Genomic DNA, 16,365 nt, shown 5'->3' on the forward strand with positions numbered 1-16,365 from the left:
TAATAAATTTGTAAGAGAGAGATAGTACAGGGATTAAGGTGTTTGCCTGACTTGTGACCACCTCTGGTTCAATCTCTAGCACCGTTGGTCTCTGAGCAATATCAGGAGTGATCCCTGGCAGCAGGGCCAGGAGTAAACCCTAAGCAAAAGCAGGAGTGGGCCCAAATTAAAAACAAATTTAATGTAATAAATTGGCAGAAAACTTCTTCCTGAAAGCACAACATACTTTCAACTGTTCTTAAAGTAGATATTTCTTTCTCTGGACTTAGTTACTAAAATACTAAAATACAGAAATCCAAAACCTCATATCTCTTTATGCTCAGCAATGGAAAACAAATTATCAAATGTTTCCTTTCCAGCAGGTCTGACTTTGGGGGAGGAATCTCCAAACAATAATAGTGAGTTTTTTTGTGAAATATTGAATGTAATCAAAGTAAAGAGAAAGTAAAGTGAAATTTATCAGCTATACAGGTAGGGTGGGGATCTGGGGAGATGGAGGGGTGGGGGGGGGAAGTTTACTGTGGTTCTTGATGGTGGAATATGTGCACTGGTGAAGGGATGGGTGTTTGAGCATTGTGTAACTGAGACTTGAGCCTGAAAGCTTTGTAATTTTCCACATGGTGATTCAATTAAAAATAATAATAATTGGGGGGCTGGAGAGATAGCACAGTGGGTAGGGCGTTTGCCTTGCACGCGGCCGACCCGGGTTCAAATCCCAGCATCCCATATGGTCCCCTGAGCACGGCCAGGGGTAATTCCTGAGTGCAGAGCCAGGAGTAACCCCTGTGCATCGCCAGGGGTGACCCAAAAAAGCAAATAATAATAATAATAATAATAATAATTTTAAAAAGAATAGATGCATCAAACTTTAAAGCAATATGAATAAAAACAGTAAGTAGATATTTCTGACACAGCTATTGTTACTAACATGGATTTGGTACTCAGTTGGTATCACAATTGACAAATAGTAACAGCAAAATGGGAGTTATTCTGTCTGGGCAGCTCCCCCACTCCAAGTAGGTGTGCATTCCTCACAGAGCCAGCAGTGGGTCAGTTTCCCACATGCAAAGAGTCTCTGCAGGCAACACCCCCTGGAAGAAGGAGCAGTCTGTGCTCTGCGTTCTGTTCTCCCGATGAACATGATGCACGCGATCTCAGGACAGTGGAAACACATGGGCACTGAGAAATGTCCCTTCTATGACAAAGAAAACTTAGTGGTTTCTTAAAAATAGAAAGCTCAAGTCACATTCCCCAGACACAGTGCAGTAAAACTCAGACATAGCAATCACAACAGCACCATATCTGCTTGGAAATAAAAACATCATTCCAAGTAATTGGTGGATCCAAAAGAATTCAACACTGACATTAGAATTTGTGGGTATTCAGCTTGGAAACTGGCCTCACATGCTGGGGGAAAAGGCAGCAGAGATAGAGAAGGGAACACCTAGTAGAGAATGTTGGAAGGATTCACTCAGGTTGAAAGCTGCGTACCAAAAGTAGATTATAGACCAAACATGATGGCCACTCAATACCTCTATTGCAAACTACAACATCCAACAGGAGAGAGAACAAAAGGAATGTCCTGCTGCAGAGGCAGGGTGGGGTGGTGGGGGTTGGGGGGATACTGGGAACATTGGTGGAGGAGAATGGGCACTGGTGGAGGGATGTAAATGAAATGCAAACATGAAAGTTTCTAAGTTTGTAAATGTACCTCACGGTGATTCACTAATAACATTTCTTTAAAAAAATTTTTAAAAAAAGATTTGTGTGTATAGTTGGACTAGATAGTGGGACTCCTATATACTCAAACACAGTGAAGTGGTCTAAGTGACATTAAAATAGTTTTCTTAATTTTAAAATACCCTTTTAGAAAAGAGGAAGGAAAAAAACCCATAACTACACATTTAATTCTAAAGACTCAGTGAAGAACATTAATTTAAGGGACAAAGAACAAAACTAAAATGTAGACTTTATAAATAAAAGCTAGAGTTTAGTCTGTTACATGCATTCTATATATTCATTTATGGAAAAACTTGACATTAAAGTAAGAATAGGAAAATAATAATAAGCAATTTTAGAAATAAAGTGTAAACAGAGATAATGGCAACAATTATATAATTGTAAATAATAATAGCTAAGGTTGGTCCAGAGCTTTTTGTTTCAGATACTAGTGTTGAGATTACTTCTGGTTCGGCTATTTATGGGGCATTGTGCAACCATTAAATGAAATCAAGTGAATCTACATTCATGACCAAAGGAGTTGTCTATAACATACTGATGAATGATTAATGTGAATTGCAAAATGGGTTGTATATAAGTCATTAAAAAAAATCCATGCCTGGGGCTGGAGCAATAGTACAGTGGATACGGTTCTTGCCTTGCGTTGGTTGATCAAGGTTCAATTCCTAGCATCCCATATGGTCCTTGAGCACCACCAAGAGTTATACTTGAGCTCAGAGCCAGTAGACCCCTGAGTATCATGGGGTGTGGCCCCAAAACAACAAAAGAAGAATAGTAGTAAAAAATTTTAAAAATACATGCCTACTTGTCTGTCTGCGTGTATATATAATATCATCATCATTATCATCACTGTCATCTCATTGTTCATCGATTTGCTCAAGGGGGCACCAGTAACGTCTCCATTTATCCCTGTCATGTGCTAGTGTAGTCCAATGGCGTATTGGGGGCTCTTTCAGATTCAGGGGAATGAGGACCATCGTTGTTACTGTTTTTGGCATATCAAGTATGCCACAGGTAGCTTGCTAGGCTCTGCCATGCGGGTGGGATACTCTCGTAGCTTGCCAGGCTCTCCAAGGGGGACAGAGGCTTTTGGGGTGGCCTCTAATTGCCTTTACAGGTGCTCCCAGTTTACCGAATATAAGCTTTTTATTGCTTGGCATGTTGTAATGATCTGCACACTGACAAACATGCACCTGCCTGCATCTCTGGGCAGCACCTGGGACATCTGCAGTCTCAGGTTGATCTCCTTGAGGTTGATGGGGTGTGCCCGGAGGTCGTTGAGCAGCTGGCAGAGCAGGACCCTGTCTCGGAGTGTCTGTGTAGGTTGAACACCTGCACTGAGTCCCAGGTCACCCGGTGGCTGGCTGACAGCACCCCACAGTAGATGAACTACTGCACACACTGCTGCCACCGCTCTATGTCCGATGGCGCTGCGATTCGGCCTGGCTGGGGCAGGCAGTGACACTGCGGCTGCCACTACAGTTTCTCCGTGCCACCTGATGCTGTTCTGTCCGAATTTTGCTAAACAGCTGGAAATGTCCATCAGGAATCACACGTAGGGTTCCAGCAGGGATCATATGTAGAATTCCATGCCTGGCATGCTGAGCCACATGTTGTCTAAGGTGAGATGATGAGCCGGGTTTGGTAGAGCATGAGGGGTTCGGGCAGTGTCAGCACCATCTTGCCTCCAATCAAATATGGTGTGGTCACTGTCACTGTCACTGTCATCCTGTTGCTAGTCGATTTGCTTAAGTGGGCACCAGTAATGTCTCCATTGTGAGACTTGTTACCGTTTTTGGCATATCGAATACGCACGGGTAGCTGGAGTGATAGCACAGTGGGTAGGGCATTTGCCTTGCACGCGGCCATCCCGGGTTCAATTCCTCCGCCCCTCTTGGAGAGCCTGGCAAGCTACTGAGAGCATCTCACCTGCACGGCAGAGCCTGGCAAGCATGGTGTTGTAATTATGGAAAATGGGTAGGGAGTGTCTTATGATATGTTGTGCAACCGCAAAAGTGGCCATGCGATTTAGGAATATGTATATGTAATATATATTCAAATATTCATGTAAAATCCAGAATAGGTTCTGGACCAATAGCACAGCAGATAGAGTGCTTGCCTTACATGCAACTGACCTGAGTTCAATTCATGGTGCCCCACATAGTCCTTGAATCCCTCCAGGAATGATCCCTGGATGCAGAGGCAGGAATAAACCCTGAGCACTGCTGGGTATGCTCCCTCCACCCTTGCCAAAACAAAGAAAAATAAACAAAATGTAAAATCCAGATTAGTTTAGGAATAAATTTCAACCAGGGAGGGGAACTTTTGCGTTCTGCTTTCTCCACTTTTGTGTTATTTGTTATGCAATGGGTATGAACTAAGTTTTCTAAATACTTGTATGGTACCTAGAGAGCCACCGGCAGTGTTAAACATCCATCATATCAGTTTCTGAGAGATAGCGGGTGTCCAAAGTCAGCCTGTGTAACAACTTCCCTTATTGCTTCGTACCCACCCTCCTCGCCCACACTTTCATGAGATAGGCTATATTGCGTTCCAGCCATATTTCCTGGTGGTGTTCTTCAAGCGGGCTGGAACGATAGCACAGTGGGTAGGGGGTAGGGCATTTGCTTTGCAAGCAGCCGACCTGAGTTCAATTCCTCTGACCCTCTAAGAGAGCCCGGCAAGCTACCAAGAATATCCTGCCCCCATGGCAGAGCCTGACAAGCTACCTGTGGCATATTCAATATGCCAAAAACAGTAAAAACAGTCACAATGGAGATGTTACTGGCTCCCGCTCGAGCTAATCGATGAACAACAGGACAACAGTGTTACAACAGTGCTACAGTTCTTCAAGCATGGGCATGAGCTAATGAATCTTTATGACAACACTTATTATCATGAGAATGAGTATCTTGTGTATTTCAGGGTGCCTAAGAGGTAACAGTGAGATACACCATGACTGTACTAGAAAATATTAGTTGGTGAGAATCTTCTGATGACTGCAAAAGAAACTGTGATTGTGATTTTGTCCATCACAGGGCTGGGGAAACTATTGCAGGCTAGAATTTCTAGATCAATCAGTTAGGCTTGGCACCCAGGTCTATTTCACATTATAACTTAGATGTTGTTTTATTTTTCTCTATGCTAGTTTCAGGTCTGATTAGATCTTTTTGCTTCTGGCCATAGCTGTTGTATTCATTAGAATCCGTTGAGAATTTCTATAGATGTCCTGATGAGGCTTGCAATTTTTCTTGACTACTAGCAGTAACTTTTGAAATTATTGTCAAGTTGTTTCTACATAGTTAGGAGCAAATGATCCTAATTGCTTTATTGCTCATTGACTGACAGTAGCATTTTTAGTCTGTCAAGTGTTGAAACAAACCACTGATATCAAATGTCGAAACAAGCCACTGACATTGTGTTGAAACAAAAGTTGTGGAGATGCTATTAGGCACGAGATCTCTTTTCTCAGGCCTTGCAGATAACTTCCAGGGCAGTGGCACTCAAACTTCAGTGTCACTCAGAATCCCCCAGAGTATGGCTGAATACAGTTGAGGGCTGGACACCAGAGAGTTTTTCTCTGGAATGGAGCCTGAGGGTTTGCATTTCTTAAAACTTCTGTCTGCATGGGGGCCAGAGAGAAAGACACTTACCTTGCATATGGCCAATCAAGGTTCAATTCTGGACACCCCATACAGTCTCCCAAGCCCAGCAGGAGTAATCCCTAAGTTCGGAGACAGGAGTGAGCCCTGAGAACTGCCAGGTGTGGTCCAGAAACAAAAAATTAATAATAATAATAATAATTACTGTATCACTGTCATCCTGTTGTTCATCAATTGACTCGAGCGGTCACCAATAACGTCTCTATTACACTTAGCCCTGAGATTTTATCAGCCTCTCTTTACTTGTTTTTTCCCAATGATGGAGGCTTTTCCAGGGTCAGGGGAATGAGACCTATGCCTGTTTTTGGCATATCGAATATGCCATGGGTAGCTTGCCAGTCTCTGCTGTGTGGGTGGGATACTCTCGGTAACTTGCCAGGCTGTCTGAGAGGTATGTATATATCTGTTACTGTATTTGGGATATGAATATGCCACAGAGAGCTTGCCAGGCTCTCCCAAGTGGGCAATACACTCTTGGTTGCTTGTCAGATTCTCCAAGAGGGAGATAGGCTATTAGATGTTGTGTGGCCCCATCGCGACATCTAGTAGTCGCTTCCAAGCTGCTTCCAGGAGCTTGGTTTTATAGTATCTGGATGTTGACTGTTGATGGGATTACACGGCGCTGGGGCAGTTTCTGAGTGTGACTGCCTAGCTACTGGAAAATGGGGGATCTGGGTGGAAGAGGCCCAGTCCCGATCTGAGCAGCCTTGGAGATCTCAGCCCAGGTCCCACATACCTGGGTTCTTCTGCTGTTTTCTTCATGTGTGAGGCTCGTCCAAACGTGTGGAGAGTGGCCTTGAGCACTCTGAATAATAATAATAATGATAATAATAATTGCGCTGCTGCAGGACCTCCTGTTACAGAAAATAGAACAGGAAATGTGACCATAAATATAACCCTGTTATAGAAAGTGAAGGAAATGGATGATATGAAATGTCTTCATTTTTTAACACTATTATTCATAAAGTTGTTCATAATACAGGGTTGTTTCAGGCATATAATGTTCCAGCACTAGTTCCACCATCAGTGTGACTTTCTCTCCACCAATGCCCCAAGTTTCCCTCCAACTCCCCTTAGCAAGCACATAGCAAATGTACTTCATATTGCTCATCACAACAAAATGGCAAATAGAATAATCAGAAAACAGATCAATAAAAGTCAATTTGTGATGAGTGTTATATCACACAGTGGCGTTGCTAAAGTTGCCTGAGAATTTACTTGAACTGATTGGTGCTGTTTGAGCCTTGTGATATTATTTTTGCTCATTGAGCGTGGTGGATGAAATGAATTTTAATTAGGAGTTATTTAACCTGAGAGAGCCCAAATATTTAGGATTGGGGGAAGATGGTTGTCCTAATCTTATCTTTTCTCAGGTTTGCTTTGGCTATTTGGGGAATTTTGTGTTTTGTCCAAACTTCAGTAATATTTATTTTATGCTCTTGAAAAACGCCACTAAAATTTTGATAGGGATGACATTGATTCTGCCCAGTGCCTTGAATAGGATGGGTATTTTCTGTGTCAAATTTCCCCCAAGACCATGGAAGATCTTTCCATTTGTTTTTGTCTTCTATTTCTTTAACAGCAATTTATAGTACTTGATGTGTGAAACTTTCACTTCTATTGTTAAGTTGATTGGTAGGTACTTTATTCTTTATGATGCAGTTGTAAATAAGAGTTTTTTCCTGCTTTCTATTATTTATTATTTGCATACAGAAATGCATAGTTTTTTAGTTTATGGGTTGGTTGATTTGATTTTGGGCAACATCCAGAGTTGCTCAACGGTTACTCTTGATTCTGTGCGCAGGCATTAACTCCTGGTGGTGCTTAGAGGATGCTGGTGGATTGAACTGGGGTTAGCTAGGTGCATGGTAAACTCCTTACTCACTGAACCATTTCTATGACCCCAAATTCATTGTTTTTATAGGCTGCCACGTTCCTGTATTGAGTACTATGATGTTTTTCAAGAGGTCATATGTAATCTTGGTGTATTCTATCATATTATAATTTCATCTGCAAAGTTTTACCTTTGCACTTATAGTGTAAACCCATTTAATTTATTTTATTTGCCTAACTGCTTTGATAAGGGCCTTCAAATACTATGTTGAGTAATTGTGGTAAGAACAAACATTCCTGTCTTATGTGAATTTTAGAATAAACCTTTGAGTTTTCTGCCAGTAAGTTTAATGTTAACTATGGGTTTGTTATATTGGCTTTTGAAATGTTGAGGTATGTATTTTCTATCCTCATTTTGTGAAGAGAATTTTTAAAGTCATAATCTATAAATAAATGGATTTATGACTTCTTAAGAGTCATAAATGTGTTGTATCATGACTAAAATTTTGTCGAGCTGCTTCCTCTGCAACTATTGGCATGATAATGATTTTTATTTTTTCTTGATTGATGTGGCGGATTACTTTAATCAATTTGCATTTGTTGAATCATCCTTGCAATCTGGAGTAAATTCCACTTGGTCTTGATAAGCTACCCTACTAATGTAATACTTAATTTGGTTTACTAAGATTTTATTGAGCATCTTTGCATCTGTGTTCTGGGACAAATGTTCGTGGTTTTTTTTTTTTTTAATTGAATCACCGTGAGATAGTTAAAAGCTTTCATGTTTGAGATTCAGCCATACAATGATTGAACATCCATCCCTCCACCAGTGCATATTTTCCACCACCAATGTCCCCAGCAGTCCCTCTCTGTGGCGACCCCCTCCCCGTCCTAGTCTTCACCCTGCCTCTACGCAGACAATTTCCCCAGTACTCTCTACTTTTGGTCATTATGTTTTGCTTGAATTTTTCCACCACCATTCAAGCATGCCTGCCAGGGGCAGATGCTAGATAATTTATTTTCCATTGCTCACTTTGAATATCTTGAGAGCTCGTGAGGCTGCACACTTCTGGAATTCTAGATTGTAAATGGTTGGGTTCCAGAGACATCTCTGTAGGGCACTAATCCATTTCGGGATTCAGTTAGGAGCCTCTGAACCAGGGTCATTGGTGCACTAAGCTGGATCCTGGAGGCAGATTGTGGGCATGACAGCCAGGCTGCTGAGTGGTCAGGGAGCTGGGGAGGGACAGCCTGGGTCCTCTGCCACCATGCGACCTGGAAACTTAGTCCTGGCACCCGTATACCTGGGCCTTGCTTGTGGAAGCTCTTGGTTGCCAGAATTCCACCTGGAGTGGGTGGGGAGACTGCACCTGCTCCATCCGGGGTGCCCCAGTGAAACTGGCCCCGTATGTGGCCCAGAGAGATCTCCAGCATTATGGTGTCTTCTGGGACTCGATGCTGTGTCTCTCAGTTTCCTTTTTTTTTTGAGATATATTTGTATGCTTTTGATATCAGAGTAAAGTTTGTTTCATCATAACTAAGGAAAAGCTTGGAATTCTTTTGAAATTTGGAAGAATTATAAATTAGCAAGAATTCCCTTTTCCTTCACTAAAGATGACAGGTGACCTTTGAAAGTCTGGTGGAATTCACTAACAAACCCATCTGGACTTGAACTTTGTTTTGAGGGAGACTTTTGATTAGTTTTCATTTCCCTACTTGTTACTAATCTATGTAGGTTTCCTATTTCCTTCTAATTCAGTCTTAGAAGGCTATGGGAATTAAAAAACTCATTATCTTCTCCATCTTGACATGAAATTGGTCATACTAATCTCCTAGTATTGTTTGCATTTCTTTTTTTTTCTTTTTTCTTTTTTTTTTATTGGAAGTGTGGGGAGGGCACACCCAGCAGACCATAAGGTTTACTCCTGGTTTTGCACTTAGGAATTACTCCTGGCCATGTTTAGGGAACCATGTATCAAACCCAGGTTGGTCACGTGCAAGGCAAGTGACCTACCCACTGTACTATCTCTCTGGTCCTACCCTTTGAGTTTTTGTGATAGCTTTTGTAACTTCTCTTCATTTTTGAACCCAAATTATTTGGGTTTATTCATCTTTTTTTTTCTCATGTGCCTAGCTAAATGCTTGTCAATTTTGCTTATTCTTTTGACGAACCAGTCCTTGGTTTTATTGAGTTTTTCTCTTTGTCTCTTTATTTCTATTTTATTCATCTTTGCCTAGTTTTTATTATTTCCTTTTACTGTTTGAATTTCATTTATTCTTTCTTTCATTCTTTGATGTGTGAGGTTAGATTGTTTATTTGAGAGCTTGTTTTTCCTTCCTGATGGAAACCCATATATCTATGCATGTCCTTCTTTGTTGTGTCCCATATGTTCTAAAAGTTTGTGTGTTCATTCTCATTGGTTTCCAGGAATATCTTATTTCCTCTTTGATTGCTCATTGCCAATTTGTTACTCAATCACCTTCTGTTTAGTCTCCAGTGTTTGAGATTTTTCCAGCTTTCTTTTTCTTTTTTGTTTCAAAGGTTGATTAAAATTAATGAAATACCTTGATATCAAACCAGTTTCTATTAAATATGATTTGAACACCTGCAGGTATCTCCAATATTTTTTCTAACTTTTTAATGGAATCACTGTGAGATTAAACCCTTACAAAAAATGTTCATAATTAGGTTTTAGTCATACAGTGTTCCAACACCCATCCCTCCACCAGTGTACATTTCCCAGCACCAGTGTCCCCAGGTTCCCTCCCATCACCCTCCACCCCCCACCACAGCCTGTCTCTATGGCAGGAGCTTCTCTCTGTCTCTGTTTCTATCTCTGTCTTTCTCCCTTTCTCTTTCTCTCTCTCTCTCTCTCCCTCTCTCTCTCTCACTCTCTGCCCCCCTTTGGGCATTGTGGTTTGCAATATTGATACTGAAAGTTTATCAAGAATATCCCTTACCGGCTGCTACCAAGATGTAACCCCGGGGATGTGTCTCGGGGATGTGTCTTGGGATGTGTCTCGGGGATGTGACCCCAAGATGTGTCTCCAGCCTGAGAACTAAGCCGCGACCCCATGCCCGCCCAGGAGGGGAAAGGTATTTCTCTCTCTCGCCTGTCCCTTCCCGGGGATGAAGGGTGTGGGGACCGCCATATTATGACGACCACAGATGGGATTTTACGACAAAAACTGCAGCAAAAGGACGCGAGGGTGCTCTTGGGAAGGTGGGAGGCACCGGCCTCTCCTGCCGCTGCCGAGATGTGACCCCGGGGGCTGCACGCGTGTGCGGCCTCTCCGCAGCTGCACAAGCGTGAATCCAGACCCAGCTAAACCACTTTTGACATGGGCAGCTACTTGCAGAATGTCTCCAGCCTGAGAACTAAGCCGCGACCCCATGCCCGCCCAGGAGGGGAAAGGTATTTCTCTCTCTCGCCTGTCCCTTCCCAGGGATGAAGGGCGTGGGGACCGCCATATTATGACGACCACAGATGGGGTTTACAAGCTTGCAATTATCCAACATCTGGAAGAAATCTCCCTGGACCCGCGCGACCTCATTTCTCTTCACAACAGGTCTGACTCTAGTGGGCTGCTCCTAACAGTAGTGGTGAGGTTAGTGTTAAAATATTGAATGTAACCAAAGTAAATAGAAAGTAAAGTGAAATTTATCAGTTACAAGGCAGGGTGGGGGGGTGCGGGGGTGGGCGGGATGGGAGGTGTACTGTGGTTTTTTTTTTGGTGGTGGGATATGGGCACTGGTGAAGGGATGGTTGTTTCAGCATTGTATGACTAAGACTTAAGCCTGAAAGCATTGTAATTTTCCACATGGTGATTCAATAAAATAAACTTCTTATTAAAAAAAAAAGAATATCCCTTACCTACTTTTAACCCTCAGATCTTGTCCAGCATGATCATTCCCATCCAGATTTCTTTCTATGGTTGATTTCTGATATTATTCCATTATCATTCTGAAAAGACACTTGATCTGATTTTGATGTTCATTATTTTATTGGCTCTTGTTTTATGTTCTAAACTGTATCCTAATCTTGAAAACATGCCATCTGTTTAAGAGGAGAGTTTGTATTCAGCTTTTCTTCTTTTATTTTGTAGGGTGGATAGTTCTGTATATGTCTATTAAGCCTAGCTCATCCTTCTACTGTTTCCCTGTAGATTTAGTGTCTGGTTGATCTTTCCAATGCTGAGAGTGGAGTTTTAAGTCCCTTTATAATGTTGTGTTGCTAACAGGTTTTTGTCAGGCATGTTAATAGTTCCCTTATATGTTTTCATGTCTCTTCAATTAATGCATATGTTAATGCTTGTCAAGTACATCCCCATCTCATTTCCTTGTTTTTTTTTTGTTGAAAACCATGTATGGCTGACATTGCCTTTTTTTCTAATTATCATTTGCCTGTAAGATTGTGTTTCAGTTTCTTTGAACCTGTGTTTATTATTGAAGTCCAAGTGGTTCTCCTGTAAATAGTACAAGACCTTTTATATTTATTTTCACATCTCGCTGGCTGTTCTGTCCCTTTTAATTGGGCAAGTTCAGAACATTGACATTTAATGAAATTATTGGTATATAGAATATTTAGTATCATTTTAAAAATTTTGCATTTTGAATATTTTTGCATGTCTTTTAATGTTCTGTTTTTTATTCCCTTTCTTATTTTCTTTTATATCTGTGTCTGGGGGGGGGGCAAGGTACACTCAGCAGTGGTCAAAGCTTAGTTCTGGTTCTGTGCTCAGGGATTACTCCTGGCAAGGTTCAGGGGACCGGCTGGGGATTGAACCTGGGTCAACCATGTGCAAGGCAAGTGCCCTACCCACTGTACTAGCTCTCTGGCCCTCACATTGTTCTTAATTTTATTTAATTTTTAAATTTTAGGCACTGATATTTACAGAACTGTTAATAATAGGGTTTCATTGTTCCATCATTACACTCCCCACCAGATTTTACACCCCTTAACCCTCCACCTTGGTAAGCTCAGTTCAATAGACTAGTTCTCAGCATTTTATGTTTTTGTTGTTGTTGTTTTGGGTTTTGTTTTGCTTTGTTTTGGGGCCACATCTGACAATGCTCAGGGGTTACTCCTGGTTCTGCACTCAGAAATCACTCTTAGCAGTGCTTGTGTGTGGGGGGGGCGGGGTATATGAGATACCATTATCAAACTCAAGTTAGCCATTCGCAAAGCAAACACCCTACTGGCTCTATTATTGCTCCAGTCCCCATTTTATGTTTTTAAAAGTCTACTTCAGATTTCTTTTCCTTTATAGAAAGCCTGTTAGTATTTCTTGCAGGGTTTGCCAGTCATTACTTCCTTTATTTATTTATTCATTTATTTTTATTTCTTAATTTAAAAAAAATTTTATTAGTGAATCACCATGAGGTACAGTTAAAACTTTTGAACTTTCGCTTTTCCGGCCCCGCGCGAGATCGACCCCGGAGGCAACTGAACCACTTTGGACACGAGCGGCGCCCCCAAAATGCCTCCAAACTGTGTGCTCGGAGCTTCTGGCCCAGGCGCTGCCGGCAGGGTATGGTCTTTTCTCTCTCAACTCTTTCTTTTTGAACGCAGCGAGGCAATAGCCGGTTTTTAGACTATGCAGGAAGCCCGGGAAAGCCGATGGGGCGGGACTTCTGGATCCGCCCTGTGCCGGCCGACATTTAAGCACAGAGCCATGTGGGGATGCTCCTTTCCGGCCCCGCTCGAGATCGACCCCGGAGGCAACTGAACCACTTTGGACACGAGTGGCGCCCCCAAAATGCCTCCAAACTGTGTGCTCGGAGCTTTTGGCCCAGGCGCTGCCAGCGAGTGATGCAATTACCAAAAGAATTTTCCCTGGACTTCATATAGAAATCCAAAACCTTGCGGCTGCTATCGCAGCCGAGCAACCTAATATCTCTTGATTGTCAGCAACGTGTAAATGTTCCTTTTTGGCAGGGCTTACCGTGGGGGGAAACTCCAAACAATAGTACTAAGTTTTTTGTTGAAGGGTAAAAGATTGTAGCGATAGAATTTTAGGCAGAATTTTCCCTGGACTTTATATAGAAACCCACAACCGCGCGGCCGCAGCAGCCTAATGTCATCTAATCATCAGCAATATGAAATGGTTCCTTTGTAACAGGTTGGACTTTGGGGGGACCATAATAGGGTTAAAGTTTGTAGCGACGTGTAATTTCTGGCTGTACTTTCCCTGGACTTTATACAGAAATTCAAAGCCGCGAGGCCGCTGCCATGGCCGCGCAACCTATTGTCATTTAATCATCACCAATATGAAATGGTTCCCTTTTAACGGGTCGGACTTTGGTGGGAAATCCTAACAAGAATAGTAAGTATTTTGCTGAAATATTGAAGGCTACCAAAGTGGTAGCCATCTCTATAGACTGAACTAAGCCATATCCCCACACCGGCTGAGAAGAAATATCCTTCTTTCTCAGGAAGAAACGCGGCGTGGCGTTAACCATAGTATGATGTCCATTAAGCTGACACGGACCTGGTGGCGTGGGAATGGGATACAAGGGAATAAATTATTATGTACTTGGAACAGCGGGACGCTGGTGGAATCTCGAGCCGGGGCCGATACCAGCGTATTACTTTTGGTTCCAGAAACTGCTTGCAGACATTCTACCAAACTATCAACTAAGCCAGAGCCCCACGCCGGCTGATGACGGGAAATAACCATCTTTTTTGGTTTGTTTTCCCTTTGTCAGGCAGCGTGGTGATTACTAAACAGGCGTGATCTTGGTGGTGCAGGACGAGGGGGGAAAAAAATAGAAAAGTTATGTAACAAACAGCGGGACTTAATATTTCTACATTCTCAGCAATGGAGAGCCATCAAATGCTTCCTTGACAGTGGGACTGTCTTTTCTTTTTTGGGTGGAAACCCTAGCAACAATAGTGAGTTATATGTTGAAACATGGACTGTAACCAAGATAAAGCGTAAACGAAGTGAAACTTATCACTTACAAGGGCGGGGACTGGGGGATCGGGAGGGGGCGGGAGGTATAATGGGGTGGTTGGTGATGGAATATGGGCACGGGTGAAGGGAAGGGTGTTTGAGTATTGTATAACTGACATAATCCTGAGAAGTATGTAACCCTCCACATGGTGATTCAATAAAATTTAAATTAAAAAAAATAATAATAAAACTTTTGAACTTTCATGTTTGCATTTCAGTCATACAGTGATTGTTTACATACCTCTACCAGTACCCATTCTCCACTAATGTTTCCAGTATCCCTCCCACCACCCCCACCCCAATCCCCACTACTCCACCCTGCCTCTGTAGCAGGGCATTCCCTTTTGTTCTCTCTCCTTTTGGATGTTGTAGTTTGCAATAGAGGTATTGAGTAGCCATCATGTTCAGTCTATAGTCTACTTTCGGCATGCATCTTTTAACCCGAATGGGTCCTCCCAACATCCTCTAGTAGGTGTTTCCTTCTCTATCTCAGCTGCCTTTTCCCCCAGCATGTGAGGCCAGTTTCTTCCTTTAAATGAAAATTATCAGTCCAATTTTTTTTTTCTTTTTGGGTCACACCCAGCAATGCTCAGGGGTTACTCCTGACTTTGTACTCAGTAATTACTTCTGGTGGTGCTGGGGGACCATATGGGATACCAGGGATCAAACCTGGGTCAGCTCGGTGCAAGGCAAATGCCCTACCTGCTGGACTTTTTCTCCAGCCCCTATCACTCCTTTAAATCTGAATGATAATTAAGTTATTCTTGGTTGTGGGATGTTTCCATTTAATACTTTGAACGTATTGTGCCCTATTCCCTTCGAACCTGAGAGTTTCAGTTGAGAAATTTTATGGGACTTTTATTAATGGGGAATTGCCAGAGTGGTGCCCAGGGGGCCCAGGGTGGGAAGGCTCTTGCAGATTGTGGGCCAGGCAGAGGGCAGTTTGTGTGGGACACGAGTTATGGTGCCACTCTGACTCTATGGGACCAGGGATAACCAAGGCTAGTCCCACTGGTGCTTAGGCCTCCCCTCACCCCCAGGACTACACCCAGTAATGCTAAGGTACCATGTGGTGCCAAGGAGAGACTCAGGATCTACCACCTGTAAGCAGGTACCCTAACCCCCTGTACTATCTGACTCCATCTTATGTGATTTTTGCTTTTCTCTTGCTAGTTTTAGAATTATATGTCTGTCTTTGACTTTTGCCATTTAGCTTATTTGCTTATTTGGGGGACCACACCAGCATATGCTTGGGGCTTATTGCTGACTCTGTGCTCAGGGATTACTCATGGTAGGGCTCAGGGAACCGTATGTGGTGCTGGGAATTTGAGCCAGAGTTGTATGCATGTGCACGTAAGGTAAATGCCTTAACCCCAATACTGTCTCTCTGCCCCTGCCTTTTGCCATTTTAATTGCATGTGTTTTGGTGTGTGTGTGTGTGTGTGTGTGTGTGTGTGTGTGTGTGTGTGTGTGTATTCGGTTTTATTTGCTTGGAACTCTTTGAGTTTCCTGTATCAATATATTTCCTGTCTCAGTTTGGGGAAGTTCTAGGCTGTTATTTCTTCACATAATAATTTTGACCTTTTATCTTTCTTGTGAATGCCCTAGAGTTCAAATATTCTTATTTTTGATGTTGCTTCATAAATCTCTTAGTCTGTTTTGTTTTGTGATCTTGGGACCACAACCCACCAGTGCTACTCTAGGTTCTGTCCTCAGGGGTTTCACCCAGTGATGCTCAGGGGACTATGTCCAGTGCTGGGGATCAAACTAGGGTCAGCCATATGCAAAGCAAGCACCTTAAATTAACCCCTGTACTATTTCTCCCACCCACTATCTTCAGTTTTTTAAAAAATGTTTTTTTTGGCTCTTTTTGATCATTTCCTTCATCTTTGCCTCACTGCATCACGATATCACTGCCATCCCTTTGCTCATTGATTTGCTCGATCAGGCACCAGTAACGTCTCCATTATGAGACTTGTTGTTACTGTTTTTGGCATATCGAATATGCCATGGGGAGCTTGCCAGGCTCTGCTGTGCGGCCAGGATACTCTCGGTAGCTTGCTGGGCTCTCCGAGAGGGGTGGAGGAATCAGACCGTGCAAAGCAAGTGCCCTACCCACTGTGCTCCAGAGATTCATATGTCCAAAGTAATTTTGATAAAGATCTCAAGTAAT

At 42.6% G+C, this 16,365-nt stretch overlaps 1 long non-coding RNA gene across 1 annotated transcript in view; it reads left to right on the plus strand.

Annotated features, from left to right (window-relative positions):
• The window catches only part of LOC129400816 (uncharacterized), a 102,358-nt gene that overhangs the window by 36,756 nt on the left and 49,237 nt on the right, over positions 1-16,365 (plus strand). The gene's annotated exons all lie outside the window — the stretch shown is intronic.

This window comes from Sorex araneus, chromosome 1 (assembly GCF_027595985.1).
Source record: "Sorex araneus isolate mSorAra2 chromosome 1, mSorAra2.pri, whole genome shotgun sequence".
Lineage (NCBI taxonomy): Eukaryota > Metazoa > Chordata > Mammalia > Eulipotyphla > Soricidae > Sorex > Sorex araneus.